At 36.7% G+C, this 11444-nt stretch overlaps 1 protein-coding gene and 1 long non-coding RNA gene across 6 annotated transcripts in view; one reads left to right on the top strand and one right to left on the bottom strand.

The window, feature by feature from the left end:
* Nucleotides 1-3796: 3796 nt before the first annotated feature.
* arhgef1 (Rho guanine nucleotide exchange factor (GEF) 1) overlaps nt 3797-11444 on the top strand; it is a 40040-nt gene continuing 32392 nt past the window's right edge. For all 5 annotated transcript variants that reach the window (XM_017037996.2, XM_008323972.3, XM_017037994.2 and 2 more), the window contains exon 1: nt 3797-4103. The gene's annotated coding sequence lies outside the window, so the exon portion shown is untranslated. The remainder of the gene's footprint in view (nt 4104-11444) is intronic.
* On the bottom strand, nt 4514-5692 carry LOC112487900 (uncharacterized). The gene is made up of 2 exons (XR_003051431.1): nt 5216-5692; nt 4514-5166 (listed from the first exon to the last, which is right to left on the bottom strand). It is a non-coding gene; the product is annotated as an uncharacterized LOC112487900 (long non-coding RNA).

Raw genomic sequence — 11444 nt, 5'->3', positions numbered from 1 at the left:
TCAAAAATAATGACACCTCTTGGACTTTCTGAAAATATAGAAGGAAGGAAGGAAAAAAGAAAGGAAATGATTTTAATAAGAAAGAAAGAAATTTTACAGTCTAACGTACTGTAAGGTACTGGTTTATTGGGAGTGGTGATACTCATGTGCCACACCCTCGGGGCTTAGAGCTATGGTAAGTTTTACTTTGATGCACTTTATTCTTGTTTTAATATTGTCATATTATATTATTTGTTTGTTTGTTTGTTTGTGTTTTTCTCAGATGACAGATCCCTGAGAATATTGACTTACGTGACACTCCATCCTTGAACAAAAAGGATGTGCACTTTTTTAGGATAGGCCCATCACCAGTCTGTACCACTGTTGCTGTCTATTCTTTTTTTTTTTTTTTTTTTTTTTTTTTTTTTTTTTTTTTTTTAGTATTGACTTCAATAGTTTGGAGGTTTTTCATCACAATGCAGGGTGTTGTTTAATTTCATGCTCTCAAAAAAACCCTGTTCAACAATACGTCAGCGTCAACGAGACACTTAAACAGGAGTGCGCAGACTTTATATACTTCATTGATCGTGGTCATATACTGCCATCTAGTGTTGAACCTACTCAGCAAGTCTTTAAGAGAAGAGATACGTTTGATCTTCCTGGCGCCCCCCCCCCCTCCTCGAAATAATTTGCACTTACTTTTATATGATATTGTTCTTTGCAGGTCATTTTCAATGTTTTCAAACTCCTACGTTTCTAATAGTGTTATCTGTGACGGTCTGTGAATATTAATTTTGTCCTGTGGTTTCGAGTATTTTGTGCACTTTTCTCTAAACAGGAGATGGAAAAGGGAGCAGTGGAGGAGCCGACCACTCTTCACACTTCTTTCAATATTTCGGTGTATATATATTTTGATATTGTGTACATTAAATTGGTTAGAATTCTCTATGGCAAAATTGAAACGTGTTGTTGTAATTTCATTTTTGCATATTTGAACATGCTCAGAGGATATTATAAGCCTGGTATGTTTGAAAGTTTAAATTATTAAGATACGGCGAGCTGCACTCTTAAGGTGGTTTTTTTTTTTTTTTTTTTTTTAATGATGAGGACAGAAGTCACGCTGCGAATCCTCTCCGATTTTTCTCAAGCCTAGTTAATTTGTGCCCTTTGGTGATTCTTGCCACATGCCCAACTTAAAACTCTAGGGTTAAATACATGCCAGTGGAATTATTTTTCTAGTTAGTATTCACCCAGTGTAACTTTTCTGTAATTAGTTAAATCTGTAAACTACAGGTCTTTGCTGTTTTTTTTACAACAGTGATTCCCAACTGCCGTGCCGTGGAGATATTATTTTTTTTTTACAACAGTGATTCCCAACCGCCATACCGTGGCACGCTAGTGTGCTGTGGAGATATTGTCCAATTTATTTATTGGGCTGAAAAGTATTATTTATTACATATAATTTTTTTTTTTTTTTTTGCTCGTCAAAGCATGAAAGGCAGCAGATGGAAATGGAAACTTAAAAAAAAAAGTGAGTGTCTTTCTTCTATTCCTGCCAGTATATCAGCGTTGTCTTCAACTAAACAGGCCATGATTTTAATCAATTATGAGGTCAAAGATTTTTGTTTGACGTTTTGCCATAGGGTTTTTCCCGATGATATACATTATATGTGCCGTGGCTCAAAAAAGGTTGGGAAACACTGCTTTTATTTATTATTTTTTTATTATTATTATTTAATATTTTCTGTCCCTGCCAGCAGTAGGTTGATACATCCACTATCCAGATGATAAAATATCTTAAAAACATGCTTTATCCGTTGTTTGCCCAGCGACCTTGATACACTCTGTTTTCTCAATACATAGGGATCCGTAGATCATGTTGTACAGATTTGTAGCACTCATCTGCCTATGTTTTGTCAAACAGTGGACGTATGATTACTTGTGAAAGCTTTATTGTAAACTTAATGTAAAGCTCTATGTCTTAAGTTGCTACCAGAGGCCTACAATCACCTCCATGTGAACTAACAGCTGTAAATATTGTTTTCTTTGTACAGTATGTGTATGTCTGTACACATCCCCCCCAAAATGCAGTGATTTAACCTATTAATCTCTCTTTGTATTGCTGTAAAAAGACAAAAAAATGAAAGTGCAAAAAAAGAGTAATATCTTCAAAAGCAATAAACATTATTCTGGGTACGTCTCCGTGGCCTGTCGTAGTTTTGAAACTTCAGAACGGCATCATTTTACATCACCTGGTCGCTATACGGACGAGACCACATTCTTTCGAATGTTATTAGGAAACACCACCAAACATCACATATAAAGCAATGTAAGACATGCAGCTGATGCTTTTGAATTTCTAGAACAAGTCAGTATTAATGACATTTGGAACATTTGCACAGCAGTTATTTTAAGAAAATACGATAACACACAAAATAAATTAAAACCCATACACATTCTTGTATATTTATTCTTCTATCTATCTATCCATCCATCCATCCATCCATCCGTCCATCTACCTACCTACCTATGGACTAGGTCTCCTGTCATGAGAGACTGAATTGACTTCTTCCTGATGTGATTGTGGACCATTTTAGCCAATCATAGATGGATAAATGGCTATTTAACCTTAACATACAAGTAGGTATGTAGTATAAAGTATATGTTCTTAAAATAATCTTACTTTGACTAATGGTGTTGTATCATGACGTTGTTATTAATCAACATCCTAAAACAGTGACACTGATCAACAGATCTGTAGCCCCCTCTAGATTTACAATGCAAAGCTAATGGTAAGGATTATTATACTCAATCTTCCTAGATGTTGTTGCACGAAATATCTTTTTTATATATATATTTAAAACGTCTATTTTATTTAAATACACAGGACATCGCACATATAGTCGACTACGGTGGTACAGTTTAACGGGGAGTTGTAGTTCCAGGGTAAATTAAAAACGGGTTATTTGGTCAGTTTGCGGTATGAAGTGCTTAGTTGATGTCAGTAGTTCTCCACATGGGGGCGCAAATAGAGCAACTAGACAAAGTGAGTAAAAAAAAAAACAAAAAAAAAACAGGGAACCTAAAGATTAATCCAATATACATTTGGACAGCGACGTAGATTTAACAGTCGTCAATTTATAGCAGCGACAATAATCATAAAAATAACATTTATTGTTTTACTTATATTACTTATACTTATATACAGTAAGTATAAGTGTAAGTATTACTACGGTGGTCGGCTTTTAGTAACAAATAGTCGAACGGTTTAGATATTAATAGAAAGTTTGACGTCTTTACACACTTGGTTTCAGGATTAAATAGATTGATTAATGCGCCAGTTAATTGATAAAAAAAATAATAACAATGGCAAAAATATGTGAATGTAAGTGGCACGTTAAAAAGACAATTTCCTTTGAAAAAACTTTTAAATTCGACATAAATAATTATATATAGTATAACCGTTTTTGAGTTTCCAATTTATTACAAAAAATCCTAAATTAGACTATTTGAAATATGTTCTACTACCTTGGTATTTATAAAGTCAAAAGCCTCCAAAACAGTTTAACACATCAAAAGCTAATCATAGTTTCCATTCATACATTCGTTATGGATTTTTATTAAAAAAAAACATTTTTTTAAAGTGTTCAAATCTATTCCGTTCTTTATTTTTTAAAGTGTTCAAATCTATTCCGTGAATTCCCCTGAATAGATGTTTTATTTTATGACGTCGTGTAATAAATGTTAACATAATCAAGTTCTTAATGTACATCTTAAAATGTTATTTAAACAAACTAAGGCATTGTAACCGTAATGGGGACGATTTACTGTGTAACACAGATTGGAAACAACCAGCGTTGACGAGTTATTCGTGATTTTGACAACACTAAAGACGCAATACATCCACATTGACCATAAAAAACATTAATAGCAGCAACTGCCGACTATATGGCATTTCTTTGCGATTTGTTTTTCAGCAGAACACATTTTTTAAACCGCCACCTGATCCTCTTTGCTTTTTCAAGTCTACTTCCGCGTACATTTTTTCTCCCCACTGACACACGGCAACTTTCGAACAGGAAACATACGAGACGCTCTTGCCCTTCGTTTCATTGCTTTTCTGTGTAAGTACCCTTCTTAATTACGTTTCAGGCGACTGTTTTAAAAAAGAACTAAGTTGTTGTCAACTTTTGGTTGCTGTTTTATGCGACTTTTAGGTGACTTTTAATAGCCTACAGAGGCGGCTTAAATCCACCTCTTATGCGGCTGCATATACACCTCTACAGCCAACAGACACTCGCCAGCTTCCACACACAGTCGCAACCTCACAGCTACATTAACATTCACTTTAAACAAACCATTCATTCTATAATACGTAACCCTGCTCGTTGTCCCAGCAGAGCCGCAGTCAATCTCGGCAGTACATATTTAACAGTTTGCATCATTAATTTAGCTCAGTAACTGGCTGTAGCTCTGATAGTTGACTGAACTCCGGTACAAGTCGTGTGTTTTTGTAGTAGTTGTTATTCATGCATTTTTTTTCTGGTTATGATCATTCGAGGTGCAATTGTATTGTTATATGTTTAAAGCTTGTTAATGTAAACGGTGTAGGGCTTTTCCTCTGTTGTTACCTGAACAAAACGATTTGTTTGTGACTTTTGCTTCACAATTCCAATTACATACTGGATTGACTGCCAGGATTCAGGCTCCGCCCAACTCCTAGGCTTTACCAAAAAAAAAAAAAAAAAAATCCTGTATTTGAGTTAGCCAAAACCAAACGATTAGTTTTGGTTGTTTGTTTTGGTGTTTTGCAGCAGTTACTGCCATCTTGTCCTGTCTTGTTGTGCCTAAACTGTATTTCTTTGAGCATTTCAATGTCCTAACCTGAGCAATGTCATTAACAAAGGTTTGTTGTTACATATTTGGTGTCATCTTCTTCATGGGATCGAGAACATTGATCCCATGCAACCTTACCTGCCACACCCTCAGACATAATGTATTTGTCTTTGAACTAGAATTTCCGCCTGGTGTTATTGTCTGTGTCGGTTATCTGTTTTCCTTATCAGATTTAGTAATTCCGACCAATCAGCTATGCCTATCTGAGAAGCAGATAGGCATTTTGCAAATGTCCTGCTTATAAAATTGAACCTCTGTGATGCTTTGTGACAGTCTCACATATTTACTTACCTGAGTCTAAAATGTTGTTCTCATCAATCAAGTGACGTAGCTTACTTACCTGAGTCTAAAATGTTGTTCAATCAAGTGAAGTAGTCTATGAAAAGATGCACTACTCCCATGTGCTGATTTGTCACCAGCAGTATGGAGAGTTTAGATCCAACAGCCATGTTTATATGGACATTGTTGGACATCGTTAATGAATAGTTTGCCCGTTGAACAACAAACATGTCAGAAACTAATTGGAGATGCTCTGGATGTCTGGTGGACTGGGTCGGTTTCATCTATTGTACGAATCACAGATACAAAAAAAAAAAAAGAAAGAAAAATAATGTGAAATGCAACACAACACTTTTACCCTGTCAGTTTAGCATTTCTTGTTTTTGCAGTGCTCCTGGAAGCTTTTTTTTGAAGTAGCTTTGTTTGAAATGCTACCATACAGATTTGCTCCGCTGCTTTGTGTTTGCCATCTAGAAGTATGCACGTTCTTCTCAAACATTCAGCTTTTAAAATTTGGTTAAATCATTCCTCCACCAGCATCAAGAGTCCCACAATCTGAGGCCCTCTCCAGATACTTAGTTCACATTGGAATCGATATCTGATATTAGTATCAGACTGACATTCCCCTAGTTGCATCCATAAATTATAACTCTTAATTTCCGCAAATGATCGTTATGGTTCAGTGTTCAAAATATAATCGCCAGTCCTCAGTGTCACTCTATATTCTACAGAAAGTAAAATATTCTACCTTTATCTGCCTCTTAATTCAAGATAAACCGTTATAACACTGGCCTATATTTGACATAACTATGAGTGTGTGATGTAAGAGCATGGCAATGTACACTATAGCTTTTCGGTGACTGTGTGATTCGTTTGCAAGGCCCATGTAAACCAGGCTCTGCCACTTCCTGTTGCACTCTGCTAGAGAGCATTGCACTTGTTATCTTTCTCACTCTTCCTCTTTTTCCCTTACTCCCCCCCCCCCCCCTCTCTGTCTCTATTCTAGGCCTTCAACGCAACTACTGCTCCACTTTGTGTCTTTCTCTGTCTCTCTCTCTCTATCTCTCTCTCTCCCTCTCTTTCTTTAGGTTTTACGAGTGCTGACATGTCCTGAGCCCAAAGCCTAACCTCTCTTCCTTTTAAAGGAATGCAGGCTATCTAATCTGTGCACAGCTCTCTCCATTTCAGACCTTCGCGTCATTGTTTCAGGCTCGCATAAAATAGCAACCGTCCACTGTCTTATACAGGCTATGGGAATTTAACGTAAATAACTAAAGATTGACATTAAATATACATATATAAACATATAACAGTACGCAGTGCAAGCATGGTTCGGTACACACCTAGGTATTGCCATCATGGTTCGGTAAATGTTTGGTAGGAAAAGAAATGTCACAAAAGAAATTGACAAGTACTATATATATATAAGTTTGGTAGGAAAAGAAATGTCACAAAAAAAATTGACAAGTACTATATATATATATTTATAAAACACACTTACTGCTCTGAAAACCTTAATGTTTATCCACGTGTTGTTGTTTTAAACACTTTTTAACAGTTGATATTAACAGAAAAACTTGATTGGCGCGCCAGTTTACAGATGTAAACGCTCTAACCGGTTGTGCCAGAGACTTTTCTGGGATTTCATTCTGCGGTAGAGATAAGTTAATTCAGTCAAATGAATCATGACGATGGATTGATTCCGCAATAACATGTCGATTATGAGTGGAATCAGAATGAATTCATTTTTTTTTAATTAATTTTCACCTGTAATTAATGCTCATTTTTGTGGTTTTGTTCAAAATTTGAGGTTAAAATAGTTGTATCAAGGTAACAAAGTAAGGAAGTATATTCAGTTCAATTGAATAAATATATATTAAATATTATCAGTGTAGGTAGATCACTTTGGTCTGGTCATTTGAAAAGGAGCTCCCAAGTCAACATAATGTGTGCACTCCTGTGTTAGAACATAAGCTAGTACGTGTTTTCTGGATGTGTAGGACAACATACCTGGTATTTCTAGTACATGCTCAGGCAAAACTTCAAATGTGAAAGAAACGTAGCCACTAGTTTTAAAACAACACATTTCAGTTTAACATTGTGACAAGTGAGTGCGAGGCAGATGTACCTACAGCTCTGACAAATGCTCAAAACAAAAATAAGATAAACAGGCTCTTCAAAAGTGCAAGACCTCACACTACGTGCTACAGATGGGTAGATACTGGATAGATAATTTTGCAGTTTCAGTTACATTGTGACGCAACCCAATGCAGAATTCAGACACTAGATCGTATTAAACCCAGATCAATCTTCTGCCAGAACATACATACATTTTTTTACATAGTTTGTGTGTTTATGTCATTCATAGCCAACCTGTGGCTCGGGAGCCGCATGCGGGTCTTTGCCCGGTTATATGCGGTTTCGTTCGGCGGCTCTTTGCCCGGTTTCATGCGGTTTCGTTCGTGTCGAATTTTATGTTTGTGTTTTTTTAAGTTACGTGAATCAAATGACTTGGAGGGAAAAACTGTCGAGTAGTGTAGGCTAACCAAATTTGCTCTCAAAATGGCAAGGAAAAATGCACAGCAAAATGAAAATATGAAGATGAAAGTCAATTTTAACTGTGAAGTTAAAGTTTATTTTTTATTTGTAAGGGATGATGTCCTTAAAAGTATGTGAAAATAAATAAACTTTTACACATTTGTAAATTTGTAATAGCGGTAAATATGCAATGATTGAACGACACAGATACCAACCTGTAAATATTCTGTTTGACTTTTGCTGTTAAGTGAAACTCTGCGAAAAGCGCTCAAGGTCTTCTTGTTTTGCAGTTGTACATTATCAGGGCTGGATTTGGTTTTTGGTTAATCTTTATTTACTGTCACAGTTGTGGAGTGGCTGCCTGTTCTGGGCGAGCTTCTGTTTTTAGCTAACATTAGCTTTGGCTTAGGTTACCACATGACCCTCGCCATGATAAGGAGAACGAGAGGGATGATAGGGTGCATGACAGATGGATGACTTATTTTCCAAAGCACTAGGATAATTCAATTCATTATCCACTTTGGGCTGAATTATTTTCTTCTTCCCCATGTCTCACTTGCTTGGCCTTCCACAATAACAGCAGTAGTGCTTTGGGCTTTTATTGTTTTCAACACATTTAAAATTGGGCTTTTATTGTTTTCAACACATTTTTTTTTAAAAAATCACAATGCTTAATAGTTTACTAAGCATCATCTTATTTTTTGTCATTTTTTACTTCACTTATGTTCAAATGCCTTAGTAGAAACTAGCGATGAATCAGTCTGAAACCTGGTCCTATAATGGTCAAAATTTCATGATTGGATATCGAAAAAAATACCTGATCCAATACCTAAGAACAAGTGTAGTGGTTCAAGCAAATGTATTGGTACAGGCCAGGTACACATAGAGCAACAGCAAATACGAGAAAAAAAAATCTGAGAAAAAGTCAAATTAGCTGAGGCATCTGTTTTTTTCTTACGGATGTTCAGTACTGCTTCTTTTCAGACCAAATATGAGTACTCACTCTTAGATGCTGACTTATATCAATGGAGTACTCACTCTTAGATGCTGACTTATCACTCCCACTGACTCATCAATACCACTAGTACTTTTGATGTATATCACAGTACATAGACAATTTCAATGAACACAATGCCAGATCATTTTGAAGAAGAACCATTTTATTTCTGAAAAAAAAACTGCAACTCAGACCCCTTACAATAGAGAATTTAAGTATTTATGTAAATGAACTAAAGCGCAAAATAAAACAGAGCGTTTTAGGATTTGAAATCAATTAAAAAGTAAGTAAGCAAAATAAGACATGCTTGACTGTAAACTTTCTCGGAGGTTTATTCCGAAATGCAAAATAATTCCTGTCTTCTATAGAATTGCTGTAAAGTTGGAGAATCTGCTTTTCCACCATAGCAGCTTCAGACTCTTTCAATGAGTTACCTTTACTTGAAATAAGACCGGTACTGGTCCCGAAACTTGGTGTCAGTACGCTCCCTTCCCTAGTCTTTCCTGGATGCCAACCTGCTTTAAAGACTTTGACGTTGTAACGTTGACATTGTTTATTTGATTCAGTTGATGTTCAGTCGTTTGGGTTCAGTTGTTTAACATGTTCAGTCGTTTGGGTTCAGTTGTTTTATTGCGTATAAAAACATCAGACATTCATAATCGCAAAAATTCTGCTTAAATAGAAGACGTCGGCGTCATGCTGGAGGACACAACGAGGTATCGGATTGATAGCAGTGTCGCACTGCCATCCCTAGAAGAAGCCGGGGCCTTAACAAGGACACACTGTTCGGATGCCGTGTGTATGCGAACTGTACGAGCTAGTTCCACTGAATGTGGAAAGACTTACTTCCATGTCCAAGTGTGAGTCAGAGAGACTCACTGGTAGGCTAATTCCATGTCCAAGTGTGAGTCAGAGAGATGACTGGTAGGCTAGTGTGTGTGTGTGTGTGTGTGTGTGTGTGTGTGTGTGTGTGTGAGCGAGAAAGAAAACAGAGAACGGTCTCTTCTATATATGAGCGTCTGAGTGGAAACAGAGATGAGACTTCACAGGGTTTGGAAGAAGATGAGGTTGTACAGTCTGGCTGTGTAAACACTGGCTTTTACAAACAACTTTTTTTTTTTTTTAATAATTACTGACATTGCAATACGTTTAACGGCTTATTACAGCTGTGTATTTATCCCTTAAAATGCAAGGATATTTTTTACATTTTATTTTTTTGACTTTTTTTTTTTTAATTTAAGTTTTATTTTAATTTAGAAACTATTTTAGTTATAACTTAAAATAATCCACATTCATAACTCATCTTGGATTTTTCCAACTATAATTTACAAAGACCTATTTAATTAAAAGCATGTATGGTACTGTATTATTTTAGCTGTACTGCTTTTTAAAAGAAATACAGTCATCAATGACATGCTGTCATGTTTTTTTTTTTTATTATTTAACTTCATCATATTCAGTACTAGTGTTATTGTGCTGATGCTTTATCGCTCAAACTGCTGTGAGTTATGCCATAGCTGTTCATATTGGCATGAAAATCCCAGCTGTCTCCGGGCGAGGGTGGGGTACAGTCTAACGCATAGAGACAAAAAAACATGTACCCGAAGTGAACTCATGCACATACGGCGGGAACATGCATTAGAACTACGATTTGGTCTCCGTTAAGACTTCGGGTCTAGTAACAAGACTAGTAAGAATGCCACACACAAATACACAAAGTTGTTGCTGTGAATCTTAGGTTACGCCTCTGATCAACAAAATCCATTGGCAGTTATACTATTAAGGTATTGTTGACCAGCAGATATCACTAATATTGCCAGTATATGCACATCACAGTCACTCCAAATATGCCCAGCTAACAAAATAATACATTGGTCAGAGTTTTGTGCAAGGCTAAGCTTTGTTCTCAAGTTTGGAAACAGATGGATTAGAACTGTTGAGCGATCCAAAAACCTGATCTGCCTTGATCAATGCATCGTGATTCGTTTTCTGGAATGACTGGAATGATGAGGTGTTGAACAATAGGCCTCTTTGCGTTCTTGGTCAGCGTCGTATTTTTGTAGATGTTCTTCCCCAACTTGTATTCACAGTAGAGTAAAGAAAATCTTTCACACCAGATCTGAAAAAGACACAACCCTCAACTCTTAATTCTTAATCATTTTTGGGGGGGACAGAAATGTCCCCCAAAAACCACTGTATGAGTTGCTGCCACCTAGTGACTGGAGGCTTGTTATCATTCGTGACTTACAACAGTTGTCCACTTATGTCCATATGCGTGCCATATTCCATTAGAAGGCCTTGACTCACCTTCAGGGGGTTGCGCCCCACTATTTGAGAAGCACCTCAAGGTCGTCATACTTTTATTTAAAATGAAAATAGGAATGGTTGTATATAAATAAGACAAAGAACACATCCTATACCTGTTAAGAATTATGTGACGGAAGCTCTATCTATTGCAATAACATTATATTAGAGATACTTGTCTTTCAGTGCAGTGGTGCCTTAGCGGTTAAGGAGGCGGACTTGGGTCCGGGAAGGCTTCAGGTTCGATTGCCAAGTTAGCACTGAGGTGCTCTGAGCATGGCACTGCGCTCAAAGCTGCCCACTGTTCACTTTGGTGACGGGTTAAAAGCAGAGGTCACATTTGGTTGTGTGCAGCGGTGTGTTGTGTCACAATGAGAAGTAGTTCAGTTTCACATTCCTTTCGTTTCCAAATCGTTTGCCAAATTGGGTCTGCCAATCCAATACGTTGACC

The sequence above is a fragment of the Cynoglossus semilaevis genome, chromosome 13 (assembly GCF_000523025.1).
Source record: "Cynoglossus semilaevis isolate Cse_v1.0 chromosome 13, Cse_v1.0, whole genome shotgun sequence".
In the NCBI taxonomy this organism is placed as follows: Eukaryota; Metazoa; Chordata; class Actinopteri; order Pleuronectiformes; family Cynoglossidae; genus Cynoglossus; species Cynoglossus semilaevis.
This window is presented reverse-complemented; position numbering and strand designations above follow the sequence as displayed.